The sequence below is a fragment of the Schistocerca piceifrons genome, chromosome 3, assembly GCF_021461385.2.
Source record: "Schistocerca piceifrons isolate TAMUIC-IGC-003096 chromosome 3, iqSchPice1.1, whole genome shotgun sequence".
In the NCBI taxonomy this organism is placed as follows: domain Eukaryota; kingdom Metazoa; phylum Arthropoda; class Insecta; order Orthoptera; family Acrididae; genus Schistocerca; species Schistocerca piceifrons.
In genome coordinates this window covers 434,833,919-434,849,623 of record NC_060140.1, presented here as the reverse complement: position 1 = coordinate 434,849,623, position 15,705 = coordinate 434,833,919, and the positions used below count along the sequence as shown (strand labels likewise).

The 15,705-nt window shown below is 38.8% G+C and overlaps 1 protein-coding gene across 4 annotated transcripts in view; it reads left to right on the top strand.

The window, feature by feature from the left end:
- Positions 1-15,705, top strand: part of LOC124790133 (mitochondrial ornithine transporter 1-like) — an 87,880-nt gene that overhangs the window by 355 nt on the left and 71,820 nt on the right. Inside the window, exon 1 of one of the 4 annotated variants that reach the window (XM_047257715.1) lies at positions 4-282. The exons of 2 other annotated variants lie outside the window; for them this stretch is intronic. The gene's annotated coding sequence lies outside the window, so the exon portion shown is untranslated. Of the gene's footprint in view, positions 1-3; positions 283-361; positions 387-15,705 lie in introns of those variants that run through there. One more of the 4 variants, XM_047257714.1, reaches the window with a different exon arrangement.

Genomic DNA, 15,705 nt, shown 5'->3' with positions numbered 1-15,705 from the left:
CTTCCACATTGCCAGGACACTGGACAGTCAATACCGCTGCAGAAGTTTAACAACAACAACAATAATAATAATCATCATCATCATCAAAATGGGGCTAGACATATTGTAGCTGCAGGCTTGAGAATAATGAATCCATATGGGAAATATTTCACAGTTTACATTGTGTACTAGGCGAACACTATAATATGTCGTCTGTGTGTAAAAGTTGTGCCAAACGTTTAAACTTAACCAGATAATCGCGAAAATCATGTGATCTGTCAAACATAAAGAGGAAGTGGAACTGTACGGGCAGAAATGTTTAAATGAAGCATTAATCGTTGCATATAGAATTTATACCTTTTATCATAAAACACGTTTATATTCAGTGCAACGAATTATGAATTATCGTAAAGTATTCGAAAGTTTTTAATGTAATGTAATGACCGGTATTGTATTTTTAATAAATTTTACTTTCTGAACAAGTGTCTGGTTATGTCGCAAATTTATGAAAGTCGGAGAATACCTCTCTTTAACTGCAATTTTGTTAATATTCTTATATCAAATATTTTACAGTATTAATAATTTCTGTAGATTCTAGTGTCCAAAAGGGAAAATATGTCGGACTGTAAAGAAATATTCTATAAGAGGAAAAGATGCATCATTCCTATTGACATGCGCGTCCAAAATATAAAATATGCCGGGCAGGAAAGAAAAATTTCGTAAAGGAGAAAACGCTCTAATTACTGTTACTAATCAAAGACGAGTGATGTGAAAAGAGCAGTTTAACAAATTTAGGGAAAATTCCAATATTGGTGATGAAATTCGTGATAGCTGTGGAGACGTAATGCTAAGTTAGTAAGAAACTGATCTGAACGTGCTAAAGGAGAAACTAAACACATTGAAACATAACTGGCGTAGCATATATGGAATGGGGGATGCTTTTTCTTGTTAAAACTTTTATCTTTAATCAAATAGTTTACCATATCATTTAACTCTTAAGCCATTTATGAACTATATTTATAGGTAACATTTCCTAATAGAAATCAACTGCAGTATTACCTCTGCCATAAAGACTAATAGGAATTTAACCAAGAATAAAGACTTAGTAAAAAAGTTATAACACATACTAGGTTCTTCCTACAATGAGGAATTGAACAACTAAAATCTTTGGTAATTTGCGTTTTTATACAAGGCTCAGTGTGGATTTCATAGAAGGCAAGCTTCAATTAAAATTTTAGAGAGATTCAGAATATAAACAGCACTCTGGCATTACATTAGCTAGTCGGCAACCCTTTTGATCATACTACATATAAATTAGGAAACAAAAAAACCTTTGGAACAACTGAAATGGAAATGTCACCACTGAAAGGTTACTTATCAGTAGAAAATAAATGAACATCTCTGTAAAGTATTGCAGGTGATATGTGGATCCCCTGTTCACTTCCTGTTGACCACTTGAGATTTGTTTATGATGATTCCAAAAGAGAAACCAGATTAGCCACTAAAAATGTTTTCCATGGCTGAGACATCAGAAGAATGTGTTTGGCAGGGAAACAGTCAAACACCCTCAGTGTAGAGGTAGGTCAGGGGAGTAGAGAAAACAGGTGGTCTCATGTTATTTCGTTGAAAGGTAATGCCGTGGAGATGTCAAAGGCAGGGCACGGCTACAACCATTAACACTTCAAAAAAGTAACATCTAAGGTCCAAATCACCAACTGTGCGAACTAGAGATGATTGTTTTGTGTACCTAATGGAAACTAATACAATCACATCGAGTTCTGACCCTGTATTATGATGATGATGATGATGATGATGATGATGATGATACTGCTGGCATGGCTCTCTCTGGTGCTGCATCAGGGGAAGCAGCGACAATGCTTGCTGTATTGATAGTTATGGGTACTTCAGACATTCAGTTAAGTGGATACGGAGAAGGTTATGTCTTTCCTTAGACAGGAACTACAGTCATTTGATTCAGACAGTGAACATTTAGAGGAACCATGCCACATGTTCAAATGAACAGTTAACCAAACTGTACGAAAATATGTACTTAGCAGGGTAATTGAAGATATTAGAGATCCCCTGTGCTTTTCAGACTGTGGAAGCTCCTGTAAAAACTGTGTGTATTGCACAACAGCTATAAAACAGAGCATAATTGCACAGATAAATGTTAATTAAAATGCATTAGATATCAGAAAGGCAAAGCAAGATGACTTCCATAATTGTTGTTGTAAAATATATTTTACAGCATTCTCAAGCTAATTTTATTTCTCATACAATTAGAGTGCATACAGCTGTAAATAAGCCAGGAAGTGGAATGAAAAATAGCAAGACGAAAACTGGAATGTAGAATTCTGTCTTCAAATATTCCTTCACAAAGGAAAAGGAATTAATGTTTCCTTCTTTAATAATATACTACTATCGTGATGAGTGACAAAATAATCAATACTAGCGTTGTTGAAAAGCAGGTTAAATCGCTAAACCTCAATTAAGGCCCCAAGGCCTAATGAAGTCCCTGTCAAGTTCTACAGAATTTATGAGGCAGTTAACCATAATTCACTGCAGATCTCTTGAGCAAAGATATATTATCCTTGAAAAGGGTGTACATCATACCCACATACGAAAGAGGAAGTAGAACTTATCCATAGAATACTGTCATGTGTCACTTGCATCTTTATGTAATTTAATACTAGAACATATTCTTAGCTGTAACATTATGACAAACATGGAACAAATTAATCATCAGCATGGCTTCTAAAAAACAGTGAACATGCAAAACTCAGCTCGTCTCTTCACATACATTGTCTTTATTGCTATGTATACAGGACGCTAGAGCGATTTAGTGTTTGCGGACTTTTGAAAAGCTTTTGATTCAGTAACACATCAACATCCAAATAAAATTTTATCGAAAAGGAAAATTAACCTGAGAAAACTGCAAAGTTATAGAGAGAAAAAAATGGAAGGTCATTACTTACCGATAGCAGACATAATTTGAGCACCAAACTGCCATTAACCACATTTAAGAGTGAAAAAACTACTCTTTAGTTTTGGAACTATTCCTTCCTTCCGTTGGTGGTGGGGGAGGTTGGGTTGGGGGAGGTTAGAAAGGAGTAGCAGATCTCTCAAATCCCAGGGTGAGAAGGACTCACTCGTTACAAGGTCAAGGAGAAACAAAGACGAAGGAGAAGGTGTCAGAGAGAGAGATAGAGTTCTGAATCTGAAATGTTCAAAATTGAGAAATGCTGAGTCTGTTTCTTTTTGGATATCATTGATGAAGAGTACCATATTGAAAACTGTTTACTAGGCACTTTCAGTATCTGTACTGGCTGCTATGCCCAAAACTATTTTGTTCAAGGAAATTTATTATGTCACTAAATGCAGGGGAGAAGGTTGTAATTTGTGATTCAGTTCTGTTGCTCTTGACATAGATGTGTGTTGTCTTATTCTCCTTCAATCACCGGGGACAATTCTGTGCTCAGAACAACTTTAGTAAATTGCACGTAATGTTAAAGCTAACTCATTCCTTTACTGCAAATAGAACCAGCCTGTGTATCCAATGCATCTGTGTATTCAGTTTATGAATATAATAGAGGGAAACATTCCACGTGGGAAAAATATATCTAAAAAGAAAGATGATGAAACTTACCAAACAAAAGCGCTGGCAGGTCGATAGACACACAAACAAACACAAACATACACACAAAATTCTAGCTTTCGCAACCAATGGTTGCCTCGTCAGGAAAGAGGGAAGGAGAAGGAAAGACAACCCATATCCTTTTGTCTTTCCTTCTCCTTCCCTCTTTCCTGACGAGGCAACCATTGGTTGCGAAAGCTAGAATTTTGTGTGTATGTTTGTGTTTGTTTGTGTGTCTATCGACCTGCCAGCGCTTGTGTATTCAGTTTGATTGATTTCAGTAGTTTTTCAACTTAACATCATTATTCTTTATAGTGTTATAGCAACAGAATGTTAGAATTATTCCCTGGTGTTATTTGTGGAGGGTATATTCAGTATGGAATGTAACATTTTGGCTTTTGTGTTGCTTTGTAGTGCGTATCTTATAAGAAAGTCTCTGAACACTAGTTTTAATGTCACTGAAATCCTTTCAGTTTTTTCACTAAATTTCTTTGAATTTTTTTCATTAAATTTCATTGAGTTTTGGGAGAGATCCTGTGAAGATAGCTGAACTTTCTGTGAAAAGTGCCACACTGAAGCATTTTCTGTGAAAGAGGCTACACACTTCTATGAAAGTAGGTCTGATGTCAGATATATGGAATAGGGTGCAGGTATGTGATAAGTATTCCTTAGACTGCTTGAAACAAAATGTAATTTATACATAACAGCTCAGAGCTGTACAACTGCCCCTGCTCTGTGTGGAAACTATAGTCTCCACTATCAGCAGTGCACAGGACAGCCTTTGGAATGGACAAGACATAGTACCAGCTCACTACAGAAACTGAGAATGGAAGTGAAAGAAATCATTTTGTGTCCATTAAACAAAATCTGAGCTGAAGATTGCTATTCATACTTATGGCACAAAATAACTGTGATTCACTTCTAATACCAGAAGAGGACTGATTATCCCCAACTAGTGTTGCACTCACTGTCTTTATAGGAAAGTCTTTTAAGCATATTATTAACTAACACATAACACTGACTAAATGATTAATCAGTTATTTATAGTTTGAGTTTCTGAAATACTGGTTTCACCTTTGACAGTATTATCCAATTAAAAGGCTCATTACTAGAGTCTTGCCTATGGAAACATTATGGTACTGGTATGGTTGTGAATCTAGAGAAAGCTTGTAATACTATTGAGAAACATGCAGTTATTGACAGCCACATGGACTGGCATCCTCTTGAATTTTAAAATCTCTATGAGTTTCTTAGGGGCACATCTTTGACAAGAAGTTATCATTGCTGACCCATCTGCGTGATGTAAAATGTGAATGTATGAAAGCACTCAACATGTATTTCTACAAAAAGAACTGGCTTGCGCATTGAACTGATCTCACATTTTATAGAACCTCGTTTCGCACAGATACTGTACAGATCAGCTAGACCTTGTTGTTTAAAGACTTGAATGTGATATACAGTGAGGGCATTAGACTGGCCACGGAAGCCAACTCAACTATACCTGTAAAAGCTCTGTGCTGAGGCTTGTTAGCTGCCTCTTGCTCTATAGCATAGCTCTTATATGCAACACTACAGAGTTAGTTCTATGGCAGAGAGTCTATTGCATCATGGCTAGGGTTGTGTTGTCTATATTGTACAGTGGACATCTAAGAACAACCACAGACCAATTAAACAATTTTTTTGTCATAACAAAGGAATACCTGCTTTGCATAGCAGGCATTTCAGACTTTAAACAGATAAAGCTCAAATATCATCCATAGATGATTGCTGAACCCATTCCACCTTTCTGCCTCCATTCTGCTATCAAACCCCTTCTATTGCTTTTCTACTCCAGCTGACCTCATATCTTCCCTTCATTATTTCTTTCTGTTACTCTGTATTCTGAACCTTCCTCTCAGTGTTTCTTCTAATAGCTAACCAACAACCTGCTTTCTTGTCTACATTCCAACCAGCTTTTATATACACACTAACATGTTCCATGCTGGCATTATCACTGACTTTTACTTGTCTGCAGCTCAGTGCTTATTCTGTTTGGTGAGTATGTATCTCTCCTCATATACATTATTTGACCCTGAGTTTCTCATAATTTTTTAATCATTGTTGCCAGGAAAGAAGCTATCCTTTTTCCTTGATACTTTTGTATGTTTTTCAGATAATTTGTTTTAGAAAGAATGTGGAACTTCAGCTCCCAGTCTGCAGGACCATGGTTTGTGATCCAGATTTCTTTTCTGAGAGAGTGTCTTTATCTTGTGTAGAGATATCCCACTTCCCCTTTGTTGTGATTCCTTTTTTTCTGTTTTCTTTCTGAGGGCCTGCCAAGTTTGAGACACCCCCTACCTTCAGCTACAGTACAGCTGTCGTAGCACTTGGTTTGAGACTGCGAGTGGCATGTCAGTGGTAGATATAAGCATCCTGACATGATGGATGTGGACGAGGGAGTACTCAGGGTGTTGTACCGATCCCCCTAACCAACAAGTTCGGAGTGCTGTCTGTCACTGAAACTGAGACTGACCCAGTGGGACTCACTTCACCTGTTGTGTGGAAATCTGTTTTGTCCAGTGTCAGTAGGAGGAAAATGCAAAAGGGGTCTATTAATTGTCAGCAGTTCAAACTTATGGCAAATGATGGTACCCCTTAGGGAAATTGCAGCAAGGGGCAGGAAAGGACATCAGGTGCACTCAGTGTGTATGCCTGGGGGCCTCATTTAACATGTTGAAGAGGCTATTCCAGCAGCCATTGAGGGAACAGGGTACAACCAACTGCAGATTATGGTGCATGTTGGAACAAATGACACCTGTTGTCTGGGCTCTGAAGTCATTATTAGGTCATTCCAGCAACTGGCAGAGAAGAGTGAGAAGACCAACCTTGCATGTGGAGTTTCATGAAGCTCATGATTTGCAGCATTGTCCCCAGAACTGATCATCGCCCTTTGGTTCTGAGTTGAGTGGAAGGACTGAACCAGAGATTTTGAAAGTTCTGTGAGAAGCTAGGCTGCAATTTGCTGGACTTGCACCATAGAGCTGAGAGCTGTAGGGTCCCCCGAAATAGATCAGGTGTGCGCTACACATCAGAGGCTGCTACTCGGTAGCTGACTGTGTGTGGGGTGACAAGGTTTTTTTAGATTGGGCAACTCTCCATCCAATCCAGATGATGATAGCTGCAGGAAGGCAGAAGTATCAGTGTAAGATTGAAAGAAATGCCTCCCAGAGGTGAGAATATTAAAGTCCTAATGGTAAACTGTTGAAACATTCACAACAAAGTGCCATAGTTTGAAGCGCTCATGAAAGGCAGTGAAGCTCACATAAAACTAGACACAGAAAGCTGGTTGAAACCTGAAATTGACACCAGTGAGATTTTTGGGGAAAATTTAAGTGTATATCAAAAGGATAGGCAAATGAGAAATGGAGACAGTATATTTGTAGCAGTAGACAAAAACTCAAATCCACCGAGATAGAAACTGAAGCTGCATGTGAGATTGTGTGGACAAGACTCAGTATCAGGGGTGGGCATAAAATGATAATTAGATTCTTCTATTGTCCACCAGACTTATCTCTTCATGTAACCGGAAACTAAAGAGAAAACCTCAGTTCACTTGTACGTCAGTTCCCCAATCAAACTGTAATCATCAGTGGAGACTTTAATCATCCAACAATTAATTGTAAAATTACCCTGATGGGTGTAATAAGACTTCCTGTAAAATTTTACTTAATGCCTTCACTGAAAACTATGTAGAACAGATAGTTAAGAACCTCACTCATGATGGAAATATATTGTATCTAGACGTGATCTCCTTGAGGCTATCCACATCAAAACTGGTATCAGTGAGCATGACACAGTTGTGGCAACAGTGATTATCAAAGTACAAAGGACAACTAAAACGAGCAGAAAGATATATATGTTCAGTAAACTAAATAAAAAAAAAAAAATCAGTAATGCCATATCTCAGTGAGGAACTTGAAACTTTCAGCACAGGTCAGGAGCATGTAGAGAAACTCTGGCTCAAGTTTAAAAGAATAGTTGACCAAGCACTGGATAGATATGTACCCAGTATAACGTTCATAATGGGAGGGAACCTCCATAGTCTACTGTCACTATAAAGAAACTTTTAAGGAAACAGAGATTACTCCATAATAGGCATAAAACAAAGCTTATGGCTATAGAAAGAGAAATACTGAACGAAATACATTTGGCTGTCAAGAGAGCTATGCATGATGCCTGCAATGACTGCTGTAGCAGAATATTGTCAAATGACATTTCACAAAATCCAAAGAAATTCTGGTCGTATGTAAAGGCTGTTAGTGGCAACAAAGTTAGTAAGACAATAAGATAATTTTTTTAGTCTAGTTTACCTAGGTTTCAATGCCAGTACTGGTATCTTCTTCAGAACCTATAAATTAACCCATACAGACATATATTAAACACTGAAATACATCATCAATCTAATGATTTCATAATAAGGAAAATCTTGATACTTACAAAAATTAAATTATTTTGAGGGTCAAATGTTGGTCATGTCACAGAATAAAACTAATACAGAATAAAGATGCATAATCATAAGATTATGTCTGTCAATACTAAAAACAATAAGAAAAACGTAGACAGAGCTACACTGGGCCAGGAATAAGGGTCATATGTAAGCAACAGGGAAACCAGGCACTGCGAGCAGTTCCGCGGTGAGGCTTGACCAGCAGCCAATCGCATGCACGAGCATATGCACAAGCGCTAGAGACAAGCTGTCTCAAAATTACTTAGTGCAGCAGAAATTGTAAAAAAAATATAACGAGAAACAGTACTGCAGATGGACAAATGCCTACCTATGGTACAGTAGATTAAACAATTTTCCTAAGAACTAGCTACTAAGTCAGAGCAAGAAAATTTACATTCAAATATAATAAGATGGCAAAACCCCACTACAGTAAGTAATAAATTAGTATGGGAGAGACAGGCGTGCAATGCATGAAGTATCAGGCAAATTAAGAAACACTTTTGCAACTGGTGTCATTACTAGTATAATACAAAATATATGGAGACACAATGTACAAACACACTATAATAAAGGGGCAAAGCAGATAGGAAACAGCATCGGCCATTCGAAGCGGACCGTAGGTCAACTCCACTGGAGTAAAGGTTGCGTTTGTACATTGTGTCTCCAGATATTTTGTATTATACTGGTAATGACACCAGTTGCAAAGGTGGCTAAAACTGCTAGTAGTCCTGATTTGAGAATGAAACACAAGGTATGTTTTTGGAGTCTAGATGTGGAAATGTAAACTATTGAAGTAGTTTGGGGGTGAACGGGTGTTCTCAATAGGGGTATAGTGGTCACAAAATCTGGTTTATCAACATAATGATATTGATGATAAAAAATAAAGATGTGAGTTAGAGATGTATCATTCCATAACTAACTCTAATTTGTGTTGTTGATTACAAATGCTGCAAGAAGAACACATTGATAAAAAAAAAAACCTCCCAAAGGAGTTCGATAGATCCACCCAATTTCATAATTATGTGCAGCATCTTCACGAAACTCAGTGGCATAATAGAGAGACTAATTTTGGGTGACTGTATGACTATTTAATGGCTAAAATCCATTTTAACTCATGGGAAAATCTAATAGGTTATAGAAATAACTGTACAAGGATAAAACATCACTCATGAAGTAGAAGAGGCATAGAAATGACAGTTAGTAGTGATCTGGAATCTTCAGACAAAGAGCTAAAAAATACTCACTTCAATAACTAAGTTTTCAGAAAAAGCTGGCTCCTTAGGGGAGGCTTTGTCTGACAGCTCGGTTACTGATTGACAGTTCTGTAAGTCTTCAGTTTCTTGAGTGGTGATATATCTTCTTATAGAAATTTGGTAACCCTGATTTTATTAATGTATTGTTGTAAAACTGTTTGGAAATAATATTGAAATCATATTTTGGTTTTTACTGCGAACAGCTGCTGAGTTTGTATGTATGGGAAAGATGCAGTGATTGAACGCTTACCCAAAAGTTGGTTTGTAAATTCAATTTTGAAAATTATGAGGTTGGTGATGTGTATGACTCAAATTCAGCTGCACAAGGCTGATCAGTATTTATTATCCATCAGAATTTCTTCTTCTTCTTCTTTTTTTTGCGAGGGGGGGGGGGGGGGGAGGCAGTTGTTGATTCGGACTATATAAGAAATCATCTTCAGACCTTGCTGTCAATAAGCATATGAATAGCATAGCATGGCATGTTAAAACATTTTTGTGTTCTTGTCATACTGATGGATGACAAATAGTGTTTTTTATATCACTCAACCTGTATTTCCGCTTACACTCGGTTCAGACACACGAAATAAATGTAGCATCATAAAATTTGAAACAAAGTTCGTGAAAGGCTAAGGCAGACAAGACATGAGCAGGAAAGTCCATGTGTAGGCAAGAAGCCAACAGCAGCAGATACAGGCAAAATCCAAATAGCAAACCAAGCACAGTCATAAGAACCATACTGCTTTCTCATACAAGGTGCGCAAAGATACTGTAGTTTCTGGCTGAGGCATACACTGAAGTGTCTTAACAGCAGGCAGTGGCTGGCCTTCTACCAGGCCAGTTGAGTGGCTTATGTGATATCATGCCACAGATCTTACGCCAGATGGCTCACAGTATTTACATCTACACACATACTCTGCAAACCACTGTGAGGTGCATGGCAGAGGGTACATCCCATTATACCAGTTATTAAGGTTTCTTTCTGTTCCGTTCACATATGGAGCTTGGGGAGAATGATGGTTTGAATGCCTCTGTGCTTGCAGTAATTATTCTATGCTTATGATCACGATCCCTGTGTAAGTGACACGTAGGGGGTTGTAGTATATCTCCTTGGAGTGATCATTTAAAGCTGGTTCTTGAAATTTTGTTAATAGACTTTTTTGGGATAGTTTACGCCTGTCTTCAAGAGTCTGCAATTTCAGTTTCTTCTGTATCTCTGTGACACTCTCTGATGGATTAAACAAACCTGTGACCATTCATGCTTTCCTTCTCTGTATATGTTCAGTATCCTCTGTTAGCCCTATCTTATACGGGTCCCACACACTTGAGCGATATTCTAGGATGGGTCGCATGAGTGATTTGTAAGCAATTCTTTTGTAGATTGATTGCACTTTGCCAGTATTCTACCAATAAACCAAAGTCTACCACCTGCTTTACCCACGACTGAACCTATGTGATCATTCCATTTCAATCCCCGATTGATATTATAGTCAAAGCATACCGTAGTTTTTAGTTTTATGGAGTACACAGATTTACATTTCTGAACATTTAGAACACGTTGCCAATCTCTGCACCACATTGGAATCTTATCAAGATCTGACCGAATATTTATCCAGTTTCTCTCAGATAGTACTTCATTGCAGATAACTGCATCACCTACAAAAAACTTAATTTTACTATCAATATTGTCTGTAAGGTCATTAATATACAACACAAACAGCAAATGGTCCCAATATGCATCCCTGGGGCACATCTGAAGTTACTTCTACATCTGACGACTACTGTCCATCCAAGATAACATGCTGCATCCTCCCTTCCAAAAAGTCCTCAATCCAGTCATAAATTTCACTTGATACTCCATACGATCGTGTAGGTGCGGTACTGAGTCAAATACTTCTTGGAAATCAAGAAACACTGCATGTACCTGGTTGTCATGATCCAAAGCTTTCAGTATGTCATGTGAGAAGAGTATAAGATGGGTTTCACATGACTGATGTTTTCAAAAACCATTCTGGTTGACATTGAGGAGGTCATTCTCTTCAAGATACCGCATACTTAGAATATGTTCTAAGTTCTACAACAAATTGATGTCAAGGATATTGGATGGTAGTTTTGTGGATCACTTCTACTACCATTCTTGTGGACAGGTGTGACCTGTGCCTTTTTCCAAGAACTGGGCACGGTTCTTTGTGTGTGAGATCTATGATAGATTATAGTGAAGAGACGGGCTAACTTAGCTGCAAATTCATTACAGAATCTGACAGGGATTCACTCAGGGTCTGGAGCTTTGTTCAATTTTAACGATTTCAGCTGTTTCTCAACACCACTGACACTAATACGTATTTCATTCATCTTTTCAATGGCACGAAGATTAAATTGGGGCAATTCTTTTCCTTTATAAAGGAACATTTGAAAATGGAGTTAAGCATTTTAGCTATTGCTTTGCTACACTCAATTTCAGTTCCTGTCTCATTCATTAGGGAGTGGACACTAACCTTGTTGCCAATAACAGCCTTTACATACAACCAGAATTTCGTTGGATTTTGTGAAATGTCATTTCACAATATTCTGCTACAGTGGTCACTGAAGGCATCACTTGTAGCTCTCTTGACAGCCAAATTATTTTTCATTCAGCATCTCTCTATCTATAGTCCTACACTTTGTTGTATACCTTTTACACAGTAATCACTGTTTCTTTAAAAGTTTCTGTACAGTGATAATGTATGATGGAGGTTCCCTCCCATTATGATCTACTGGGTATGTACTTATCCGGTGCTTGGTCAACTATTCAAATATTCTTTAAACTTGAGCCAGAGTTCCTCTACATGCTCCTGACCTGTGCTGAAAGGTTCAAGTTCCAAATTGAGATATGACATTACTAATATTTTATCTAGTTTACTGATCATATATATTTTCTGCTTGTTTTAGTTGTCCTTTGTACTTTGGCAATTATTGTTGCAACAACCATGCCATGGTTTAGATGTGGAGATCCTCAGAGAGGTCAGATCTATTTGTTGTTTTCAAGTGAACTGAGGTTTTCTCTGAAGTTTTCGGTTACCTCAGGAGATGAGTCTGTTGGACGATAGAAGGCTGTAATTATCATTTTATGCCCAACTCTGATACAGATTCTTGTCCAGACAATCTCACATGCAGGTTCAATATCTATCTTTGTGGATTTGAGTTTTATATCTACTGCAACAAATACACCACCTCCATTTCCAATTTGCCTATCCTTTTGATATACACTTAAATTTTCCCAAAAAATCTCACTGCTTTCAATTTCAGGTTTCAACCAGCTTTCTGTATCTAGTATTATGGGAACTTCACAGCCTTTCATGACCGCTTCAAACTCTGGCGCTCCATCTCTGATGGATATAGTAGCAGTTAAGTGGATGTGTTAATTTCTGGCCATGCTCCTAAATGTCTTCCCTCTCAAACTGACCTAAAGTGCAAAAAATACCCTGGCTGGTGTGATGGAGGATGCCTGACATGTGATATCACAGTGCTGGAGCCACTGTATTGTGTAGGTAGGATACCAGTAACAGTTTGTTGGCTGTCTCCTGCTTTGGGCCGTCCCTTGAAAGGAAAAAGTAGTGTAGGTGCTGACTGACCTGCTTCCATCGGGAAAGTTGTCCAAAAAGTCCTTGGCATGTGGTTGCTGGTTGTCCTGGGGCTTGGAAGTGGTGGTCCTTGGAATAGAGTGGTGAGAGCTGACAGTCCACTGCCTGTGTGGGACAAGCACAGATGATTCCAGTATCATAATATTTGCTGGCCATAATGACTCCATCCTGATATAGCTCCAAACATGTGTGCCCACACTGTAGTGGCTACTCGGAATGGTGTGGTGGTGTCCCTTCACTTCAGTGACAGAAACAGCCGATGGAGACAGGTCAAAGCCTGACTAAAATGCTATGAAGTTTTGGTCTTCCATAAAGTCTGTAAGCAGACCAAAATATTGATTCAGTCACACAATGGCCACGAAAAGGCGGATGACAGAGAGAAAGCCAAACTACTGAATTTGGTCTTCCAGAATTGTTTCTCCTTTCAGTCATCACATGAACACCAAAATGCCTGATTTCAAGATAAGTTATTCCAGAAAGAGAAAAGCAAGTAAGACTAGTTTAGTGAACAAAATACAAGCTTACCAAATTTTGGATCAGATTTGTGATTTGATGCATCACTTTCTTGATGATCAACTTAACAGGACAAATGTAGTAGGTGTAAAATAAATTGTAGGAGTACCTCAAGGTGCTCCACAGAAGTCACGGACTTTGAACATGGTCAAGTGATTTGGTGTCACTTGTGTCATACGCCTCTAAGCAAGATTTCCACACTTCTAAACATCCCTAGGTCCACTGTTTCCAATGTGATAGTGAAGTGGAAACATGAAGGGACACGTACAGCACAAAAGCGAACAGGCTGACCTCATCTGTTGACTGACAGAGACCACCGACAGTTGAAGAGGTTCATAATACGTAATAGGCAGACATCTATCCAGACCATCACACAGGAATTTCAAACTGCATCAGGATCCATTGCAAGTACTATGACAGTTAGGCGGGAGGTGAGGAAACTTGGATTTCAGGGTTGAGCGGCTGCTCATAAGCCACACATCATACCGGTAAATTCCAAACGACTCCTTGCTTGGTGTAAGGAGTGTAAACATCGTATGATTGAACAGTGAAAAAATGTTGTGTGGAGTGATGAATCACGGCACACAGTGTGGCGATCTGATGACGGGGTGTGGGTATGGCGAATGCTCTTGGTGAATATCATCTGCCAGCACGTGTAGTGCCAACAGTAAAATTCAGAGGCGGTGGTGTTATGGTGTGGTCATGTTTTTCATGGAGTGGGCTTGCACCCCTTGTTGTTTTGCATGGCACTATCACATCACAGGCCTACATTGATGTTTTAAGCACCTTGCTTCCCATTGTTGAAGAGCAATTCGAGGATGGCGATTGCATCTTTCAACATGATTGAGCACCTGTTCCTAATGCATGGCCTGTGGCACAGTGGTTATATGGCAGTAACATTCCTGTAATGGACTGGCCTGCACAGAGTCCTGACCTGAACCCTATAGAACACCTTCGGGATGTTTTGGAACACCAACTTCATGCCGAGCCTCACTGACTGACATCGATACCTCTCCTCAGTGCAGCACTCCGTGAAGAATGGGCTGACATTCCCTAAGAAAACTTCCAGCACCTGATTGAATGTATGCCTGCGAGAGTGGGAGCTGTCATCAAGGCTAAGGGTGGGTCAACACCATATTTAATTCCAATATTACCGATGGAGGGTGCCACAAACTTTTAAGTCATTTTCAGCCGGGTGTCCAGATACTTTGGATCACATAGTGTATAAAGAGATTAAATTTTACACGCTTTCAGAGCATTAGCTTCTTCTTCTGGCAGAAAGATTGAAGGGAAAGAGAGAGGGATGAAGGAAAAGCACTTGCGAGGTTTATAGAAAGGGGTAGATTCCAGAAAAGTCGTCCAGAACCCCAGGTCAGGGGATGCTTACCAGACAGGATGAGAAGGAAAAGTTGATTTTTGGGGGCTGCACCAGACAAGATCTGAAAACCTGAGAGCTTAAAGGTGGAAGATAGGATAATACACAACAGAGGGAATATTGCCGAAACACCATGCACAAGTTAATAAGAGTGCATTGTACATGATAGGGGTGGGTGGGTGGGAGGGGGGGGGGGATGCAGCGTAAGATAGAGAGGTCAGTAGAAAATGAAAGATATAGAAAACTAAAAGGGAGTGAAGAAAGGAATAGTTAAATTAGTTTCATTGATACATCAGATCATTTATGGATATAGAGAACAATGTGTCAAATGCTTTCTGGAAATCAAAACATATGGAATAGTCCAACTTGGAATATGCACAAGAGTTCTGCAGCAAAGCAGTGTTAAGCATACTGGTCTGTATTTTTGTAGGTTCATTCTTATACCCTTATGGGAGTTATGTACACTTTTTCCAGTCCTTACAACTTTGTACTGAACAAGATTTGCAGTAAATGCAAGCTGAGTAAAGGGCCAATGGGAAAGAATACTCTCTATGAAAACTGAACAGGGATTCCATCTGGACCTGTTGAATTTTTTGTTTTTGGCTCTTTTAGATGCTTTTCAAGCCAAGGATGTTTGTTTATATGTTCTCCTTACATTTCACATGTTGCCATCCTCTCACAATGAAGGATTTACCAGCGGTGGATTTGGAGTAAGTGATAGCGGGTGGGCGTATGGGGCTAATTTTACTGGGAACAATTGCAGAGGCTTGGTGCAGCAATAATGACCTGGGAATGTCATATGGTCTGAAACTGATGTTGCAGAGTTTAGGAAAGCAGCAATGATTACA